Source organism: Lycium barbarum, chromosome 9 (assembly GCF_019175385.1).
Source record: "Lycium barbarum isolate Lr01 chromosome 9, ASM1917538v2, whole genome shotgun sequence".
In the NCBI taxonomy this organism is placed as follows: Eukaryota; Viridiplantae; Streptophyta; class Magnoliopsida; order Solanales; family Solanaceae; genus Lycium; species Lycium barbarum.
In genome coordinates this window covers 93753901-93763285 of record NC_083345.1, presented here as the reverse complement: position 1 = coordinate 93763285, position 9385 = coordinate 93753901, and positions in this window count along the sequence as shown.

Here is a 9385-nt window from a genome sequence, read left to right as displayed (position 1 = left end):
ATTAAAAATAATTGTTATTAAAGTGCATTGAGATAAGAAATTAATTTTGGCATTAGTTATGATTAACAGGGATAAGTACCAATGGTGGGCTGCCAATCGGCCTTAGTTGAGCAAATTGGTGACACTAAGTGGTAAAAGGGATTTAATAAGTCATATACACATCTTAGTGCATAATGACACGTAGAAGTAAGGATATAATTAAAGAGGTATTTGGACATATTAGTGGACATCATTGTCCCCATGGCATTATTAGGACTAGTATATTATTTGGTGACTAATTATAATATTAAGTGGTAGTGATGGGCTGTTTGGAGCATGTTATTAAAAGGATTATTTTGCAAAGACATCCCAAATGGTGAAACCCACAATCCACTAAGAGAAGATGATTTACATATCTACTTAAAGTGGGGAATTTATTTAGTAAGTGCGATGGGGGACAAGGTGGCACAGCCCCCAACAAAGGAACACATGACTAGTATTATTTGAGCATCTGTTGGTGTATATCTTTTGAGATAATTGTAGTAAATTATTGAATAATTGGTGGACCCCACAGCCCATTAACAAGAGACATACATATGTTAAGAGGTGGCATCTTTAGTGCAGATTAGATATTCAAGTAATTAAAGGGGGAGGTGGACCCTACTGTCTAGGACGTGGATTACTAGCTATCACTCCTTTAGTACTAACTTTTTTTATATTACTTCACTTTATATTCCAGCAAAATTGTTGAAAATGACTAAGCATGAAGTTGGGTAAGTGTCTTTTAAGATAGGGATTATTTTTAAGTGGACCCACGGTCCACTACATACTACAGAACTCTTATCTTACTTTGGTGGACGTGTGAGTATTTCGAGAAGTGATGATAGGTACAACATTAAGTTATTTTATCTAAGCGAAAAAAAAATACACGGTTAGTTAGATGTGTATGGTTCGGTATAGTTAAGTAAGGGTTGGTTATTCATATGTGAGCACCTTTTTGAGGACTATCGAATAAGGCATGGGTCAATGGAATTATTTATGGTAACAGAATGATGATGGTGTGACTAGTACTAATGGTGAAAGACTTTTAGATATCGTTGATCACGTTAGTGAACTTATGAACTAAGGTAAAAGGGGAATTATTTCCATTAAGGATTTTTGGCAAGGGTACTTCGACGAAAGAATATGAGAATATTAACAGGTTTGAGCAGCGATCGGTCGTTTGAAAAATCAATTCTCTTTTTGGCGTACCGTCCATTCTAGAAGCTCCGTAGTATTTATTTTGACCTACTTGCAAAAGTTGAAGTCAACGGATATCATTTGATTCACTTTGGGAGAAGGTTTCATTATGAAAATTTTGGAATTCAATTATTTGGATAAATTATTTATTTTGGGGAAAACGTGTTTCGATTAAACCGTTAGATCCGTATTGTAATTTCGGAGCTGTAGGAACAAGTCTCCTCGCTTTTCGCCATCGTATGAGGGAGATATGACAAATTTACTAAAGGAATTCACTGCTGATTTTTCTGGTGTAATTTTGCTGAAAAGTTGCAAAAATTGCTACTGAAATTCGTGTTAAAAATCTGCATTCTTTCTAAAACTTGAAACCACCATATCTCATTCATTATAAGGTCAAATTGAGTAATTCAAAAGCCTAACTTGAGTAAAATTTCACAAGGAATCCATTGGAAGCATCAAAAGCGAGTTTTGGGATCAGTTGGCACGAGAAACGAGGCGGAACAGCTGGGCATTTTTGTTATTAATGTTGCTTTGGGGTTTCTCATAATATTGAAAGCTTGGACTTAGGAGAATTCAAAGGCGTTCTCCAAGTTCCTTCAATGGAGTAAGGTCTAAACCATAATATAAGTATTTTCCCTTGATTCAATTCCTTAGTTTAAACTTTAATCCAGGATTTCTAAAGTAGGAAATTGGGGTTTATCCATGAAAAGTGGGTTTGTGGATTCCGCTGAGTTAAAGTATGATTTAATTAATGGATTACGTTAGTACTTGGTAATTATTTAAGGTATTATGGTCGCAAGAGGTTATAGGGTGATCTGATGGTGTCCTACGGACTTGGCTCCGTGGAGTATTCAGTGGTATGCTTCCTGCATTGTGATTTGGAGGTGTAAGTAAGACTTAGAATTAGCAAGGTCAGTTATGAGTGGATCAGTCTGTTGGGATCGCTTAAGGTTGCTCCGCTAAAGCAAGGAGTCTTTCCTGGCAAGAGTAAGTTGTGGTTTCGGGTTGGTCTTCAAGTATTCCTAAGAAATCGTGGTACAAAGAAAATTTAAGAAAGGTGAAAGAAGGGTTAGTGGAATCAGAATACTTTATCAGTTCAGAGTGGGCAAGGTTTGTGTCTTAGTCTAAGGTTGGTGTGGTTCTAAGGATAATTGTGGGGCCTATCGATAACGTTCATAGGTTTGGTTATATAGGATTAGAACATCTTGACAAAAGCAGTGCATATATTCGGAAACCGGGGATGAGGGGAAATTTGAATTTGGAATTATGAAAATTAGGTCTTTTATCTAAGTTAGAGGGAGTTCCGTCTAGTAAGGAGAGAGAGAAATGTTTATGGCGCATTCCGTAGAGGTTTCCCGCATTGTCCTATTAAAGATTCTTTAGTTACCGTCAGTGTTCATTCTCTCTTGTCGCTCGAGGACGAGCGATTGTTTAATTGGTATCTGATGTAATGACCCATTTGGTCATTTAGCACTTTTAGGCCTAATATCCCTAAAACACCCTTTTCGTGGTCTAATTTTAGGGTGTCTATAGCTTACGATAACGGGTGCTTCGGTTATTTAATTGACGAGTAAATTTTAGAATATATGTATTTAATGTGTGTGAATAGTTTATTCATAGAAATATTATTTGCACGCATATAAGGTGTAAGTGGGTAAATATGGTATTTGACGGAGTGGATAATTTTAAAATAAAACAAAATGGTGGAGTAAAAAGATTATTTTGGACAATGATTTCAGTTGGGGAGTAATAGGACAAGCCCATAATTAAATTGTGTGAGTAGGGGTTAAATATTGGATTTTAATGGGAGACTAAATAATTAATTAGTGGATTAGGGATAAATGTCATAGTGGACATCATCCACCCACTACATTTTGTTGAACTTTGGAATACATATCATTATGGGAGATTAATCATTTAATTAATCAATTGTGGATGGCTATTGTAGTGCACTGCCACGTTGAAGTGGTGCAAAACAATGACTAAGGGTTATGTAGAAAAAGGTGGCACCCTAGGAAGGAGTATTAGTGGGTGAGTATTACTTGGAGCCCACATTTAAAGAAATAAAAATAGAGTTATATTATATCATATCATTTCCCCATTTTATGTTATAAATGTGTATGCAGCCACTATGTTATTTCGTACAACAACATTTAGTAAATATAACAGTAAAAGGATGACTATGACTATATTTTAATATCTAACACTTCAGGGAGATAGATAAAATGTAATGATTAGATGAGACCCATTTGCATTTAATGTGTACAATTCTTATCGTACTTTATTAAAGGCAAACATATCTTTGGATTTTGTTGACAAGGAGGCAGCAGTCACGTTTTATATATATATATATATATATATATATATATATATATATATATATATATATATATATATATATATATAAAGTGAGAGATATATGCTTTTTCTTATCTTAAGTTAGAAGAATCTTATATGAATTAAGTCAGCAATAGCTTGATATTCAATTTAGGCGGCTACGTGATTTAAGGGGGTGGACAGCCTCTAATGACTAGAAGTGGTCCTAACGTGTCCTTCTAGGTGCAAGGACCCAATTAAATCCAACACATTATTTTATATAGTAGAAACTTGTCTTGAAAGGACACAAACGTTTTCCAGCAACATTAATCCCATTTTCTGGTTGAAGGAGCAATATTATTCTTTGGAGGAACGAAAATTATTTCTATTAACTCTCATACCCCTTTTGAATAAATCTATTAGCAGCAGCTGCATACGGCTGTAGTTGTTTGAATCTCTCGGCTAAGCTTCATTTATTGAGAAGAGGATTTATGACTTCCAGCAAAACATTTAAGAGGCCAAGCTTGCAAAGGAGGCAGCAACACAAGGAAATTGAATTAAGGAAGAAGAAGCGGTGTAATTGGTGCAAGTGATTATACGATCTGTCCTAATTACATTAAGACTTTGTCCGTTCGGAAGCACTTCAGAAGGAAAAATCTTTGGCGTGGAAGTTCGTGACACCTGTTCGGCATTGAGGTAGGTTACAGCTTACTTTATGTCTAGACTCCGGTTAGCAAAACGTATGTAGATATTAGTGATTGACGGGGAAAGGATGATATGTCTTCAGGCATGGTGTGGAGGTAAATTCCATCTAGGTTGATATTGTCAGCTGTTACGTGGGCTTGTCGCCATTATTGTGATACTGTTACGTGGGCTTGTCGCCATTATTGTGATACTGTTATGTGGGCTCGTCGCCATTGTTGTGATATTGTTATGTGAGCTGTCACTGTATTGTGATTTCATGTACTTGATATAATTTCCTCTCTCTTGTTATCTCACTGGTCATATGGAAGAGGAAGGTTGTTACTGAGAAATTGAATATTGAATTACACTTCCTAGTATGAATCTATGGAACCTATGAATGCAGTGATTATTGAGGTTGATTTCATGCGAGGCATGCATCCTATATTCTATGTGCTTTGTGATGTAATTATCACCTAGTTGTATCTTTATCACATACTAGCTCACTCACCTAATGAAAGGGAAGGGTAATATTGATTATTGAGCCATGGACAATAATATGACTTGTACTTTTTTATTGCATCTTGGTGATATAGTTGAGACTGATATCATGCATGACATGCTTCCATATTACTTTTATGTTGTCCTAATGGTGAGGAGAGTGATTGAGAGACTCCGAGGTCTTTGCCGGAGATTGAGAGTGACAGAGAGACTCCGAGGTCTTTGCCGGAGATTGAATATGATTGAGAGACTCCGAGGTCTTTGCCGAAGATTGAGAGTAATTGATAGCCTCCGAGGTTTCTGTCGGAGAGCACGAGTGGTACATGGACTTCGGAGGTCCCCCATGGGTCATGACTATGAGGCATTGCCATAGCATGTGTGTACGAGAATGGAGTGTGAGAGGTGACTACTGCATTGCATAACATTCATATAGCATGACATTGCATTGCATAACACTCCATTTGAATTTCTATTCATGTCATTGCATGGCACATTCTCTGATAGATTCTTGATTTGTGAATTATTGAGTTGTTGTTTGTAAGTATTTATTTCAGAGGCTTGATGGACTCGAGGTTTATAGATTTCCTCCTAGGCTTATAACCTGAGATATTGAAATCCCTGTGACTATCGTTACTGCAAGACTTTTATATGTGCTAGAGTTGTGACCGTGTTTGATTACTTATCTGCTTACTTGTTAGTTGTTTCTTGTTTATATGCGTGAACTAACCATTGTCATCCTATGATACCTACGAGCCTTGTGTTGTGCTCATACTACTCTTGCTACACTCCTTGTGGAGTGTAGAGTTATTTTCAGGTGATGTTCGGAGTCTCACGACCGTTTCGAGGCATTCGTCAAGGGAGTTTGGGTGAGCTATTTGAGATCTTGCAACCCAGAGTCTCTCCTTAGATTTCTGTTGTTCTCTACCCTTAAACAGAAGTCGTATCCAGTTTGAGTCTGTTATCCACTTCAAATTGTAAACTTCTTAGAAGCTCTTGTATGAGTCTAGACCAGATTTTGGGAATTTCTTATAATAAAAGTTTTTATTCCACATGTTGTATCAAATTAAGGTAGTTACCTGAAGGGTTCGCCCACTAGGGAAGGTTAGTGTGGGTGCCCGCATGATCCATGATTTGGGTCGTGACAGCATGCCTCTAGTAACCTGTAGACCCTTCGCAGGTTCTACGAGTAAAACGAACTTTCCCAGAGGGTAACATTTTTCCACTCCAATATCCTTGCTTTCCTCTGTTGTTATGTGTCACTTTCTGACTTTCCCTTAAAGGTCTTTAACTATCACTTGTTTTTACTTCTTGATTTCCATCTTTAAGGTTGGCTATCAAATAGCGCTAGGGTCCCCTCATATTATAGTTTTACTGTCATCCAGTAACCCGTAACCTGCTTGTTCCGATTGTCTCGGTTAAATCATTTCGTAATTTCCTTTACTCTAACTAGCAATACTTTAGGCATATTACCTCGTGTCGTTTCTCTATTTTTGACTCAAACTCTTCTATTGCCCCTTTGCTCAAATTTGCTCTTAGTTCTCCTACCACGCATCCTATTGCAACCTTTACATGAATATGTGTAGGTGCTTAAATCATCCCAGAAAATACCTTAGCATCGCCACGCTAGTCTTTATGCAGACCCTATATCTTTCTCTTATCTCTTTCAGTTGATATCAAGGCTCAACTATGGCTTTTGCCCTCAATACTAATTATATCTCTGTAGTTTTGCCTCAAACCATCTTATACCTTTCTTTGATGTATCCAAAATATCGCAATCATATTATTGTTACTGAATTCTTATTCTTCTTATCAAGTACTCACTTGGTCTTATTCTTCGCATACAAATATTCGTAGGTATAACTATTCTTGTACAATTCGTACAAAATGCATCCAATCTTAGTCATAGTCTTTCCTTCTCCTGGTTTATGTACTAACACTCACTTGCTGTCTATTTAGCCATACTCCTTCCCTTCCTCTATTTACCATTTGGTTTTCTCATATCCTACGATAGGAGAGGTTTCCTATCCTTTCTCCTTTGCTACTTATATGTCACAATATCATTAGCCAATAACTCTGTTGCCAACATCTTAACCTCTAATCCAATATAGCCTTGCTATCCTTTATAATATCTTTTAAGTTACTCGTTACCATTCTCTTGTCTTATTCTTCCTTTTTATAAGCATCCACCTTCTGATGTCATATTATCCAAGATCTTTACAAATAATTCTCAGCACTGTCTCAAATGCCATCTTGGCTTCTATCCGTTTATTGTTGGCGTTCAAATCTTACTAACTTGTTTCAGCAAGGGATCTCACTTGAAGTTAAAATATCCACATTAAATGTGTTGCAGTGTCGGTTGTTTTCATCTTACACTTGCATCTCCCTCATCCGCTTCCCCCCTTTTGGGTGTACCTACATCATTATCTATTTATATTCTGCTCTATGTCCCCATTTCCAATTTTCAAATTCATATGATTCTTTTCCAATACATTTGGTATACTGCACCATATCCATGTCTTTTCTTTATCATCTATAACTTAGATTACCCATGTATGAAACTCCATCGCAATCACGAGGCGATGAGAACTCTCGATATATAGTACAAAATCTTATCTGATGGTTGGTACTCGAGTAATGTAACTAATGTAGAAATTTTTCCGAAGCCACATTCCATTCATTCCAATCAATAATTAGCTAGTGCATATAGTTCTTTCAAATTCTCAATTAGGTAGAACTTATATTCTAATGATAAGTGTCCCAAGTTTTCTTATAACACTATCTTTATCCCAACGGATATCACCTGTTTCCTCTAGTAACTCACCATGCATCAGTTGTTTAACAAATCCACAATCCTTGTCCTTTAAGGATTTCACTATTTTCGAGGTGAGGTCACATATACGCAGTACTCCTTTATGCCTCATACGCTTTCTCTCTTGTTGTATATCCAACGCTAACTTCTAACTTACTCAAAATCATATCAAATTCTTCTTAATAGTGGTCTTGTCTTATCACCTTCTCGTCATACTACACCTTAAGTTCGTAGCTATATATTTCCCTTTTTTCCTATACTCATACTTAATTAACTACGTCTATCTTGAGTGCTTCCTTTAGTATTCCTTTCATTTCTCCAGTCTATGTCCATCTTTTATTTCGTGCACGAGGAATCTCATGCTACCCCTATATCCTTCGGAAAACACTGCTTCTACATAACCCCTTTCTCATTTTCAAAACATATTCTGTTCATCTCTATTTGTTCTTATCATACCAGTCATTTCTGGCATTCATTTTGTCTTGTTGCTCATCTTCCTTTAGGTTGGTCTTTCACAATTCTGTCACTTGTATTACTCGTTTTCCAAGCTATACATGTCATAACGTATCACTACACTGTAATCCCACTCGCTTTCTTCTTATCTTTCTTTTTCTATTAACTCCTTCTCTTCCTGTGCTCGCTTTCGCTTTTGTTACCACTTGACTTTTATTCCGAACTTTCCCTATAGAACTTTGTAAGTCTTTCTTATTCGTTCTACATTTGCTTTTCCGTTTCACACTAATCACATCATATCCTTTAGTTATTTCCTTGCTAGGCTTTACTCATTTCTATAACAGTCCTTATGGTATTCATTTTACATCCTGCTCGTAATCCATCCTATAACGTAATACTTTTTTTTACTTTATTCACGATTCTTACTATGTTTTAATTACACTCTATGGACTAGGCGTACTTAACCCTTCACCCTTTCTGATCGATCTTATCCTTATTATTTCACAAGCTGCCTTATCAATACCTTCATAATTTGTCATCCTTTTTCCTCCTCCGTACTTTTATCTCAATCATACTATTACTCCTTTTAACTGTAAACCCGTCGTAATTTATCCCTACTTATTCGTTCACTCGATGCGTCGATAAAATGTTTTGTTAAGAGTTGCCACCTTTTTCTAAATCATCCCTTAGTATCACAAGCCCTTCCAAATCATCCTAGTGTTTCCTCAACAACATATGGAATACATGATCCTAGACAACCCACAAGTTGAGTTTTCCTTCCACGAATTCCATCTCTAATTAGTTGATTAAGAACTAATAAAATGTCACCATGAAGCATTCTCCAACCACCACCAAAAGGAAACTAGAATCTGACAAGCACCATAGGACTTCTAGTGCTTGATTCACATGGTTTACCTCCAAATTTGTTCTTGGGTCACGAACGAACTATTTAGTTCTCAACTACTTGTTGTATGCTTTGTATTCTTCCAATGAAGTGAAACTTAATTGTTGGACGTTTTTGCCCTCCAATATGAGCTTTTCTAAGGTAAAAATGTGGTTCGAAAATATTCTGGTCCGTCCAAATGAATTCCAAACTTTGCTGCTCAAATATGCTTTCTCGAAATAAAATTTTCTGAATAAGAATAATGCCTCTTACGGATGACATGGAGGGTACCTCTTAAAGCTTTAGTCCAACATAATAAATTTACCCTATCGGTATCACTTTCAAGACATATTATGAACTTATATTTCATTCTCTTCTTTTTCGTATTTTTGGGAAAATTTGGGCAGAGATTCCTCTGTACTTCTTGCTATCCCAAAACCTGCACGCAGGAAATACCAACAAAGCCTCACAGGGCTAACATCTATACGCATATATCATATCGTATCATAGCCACACAGGGCTCC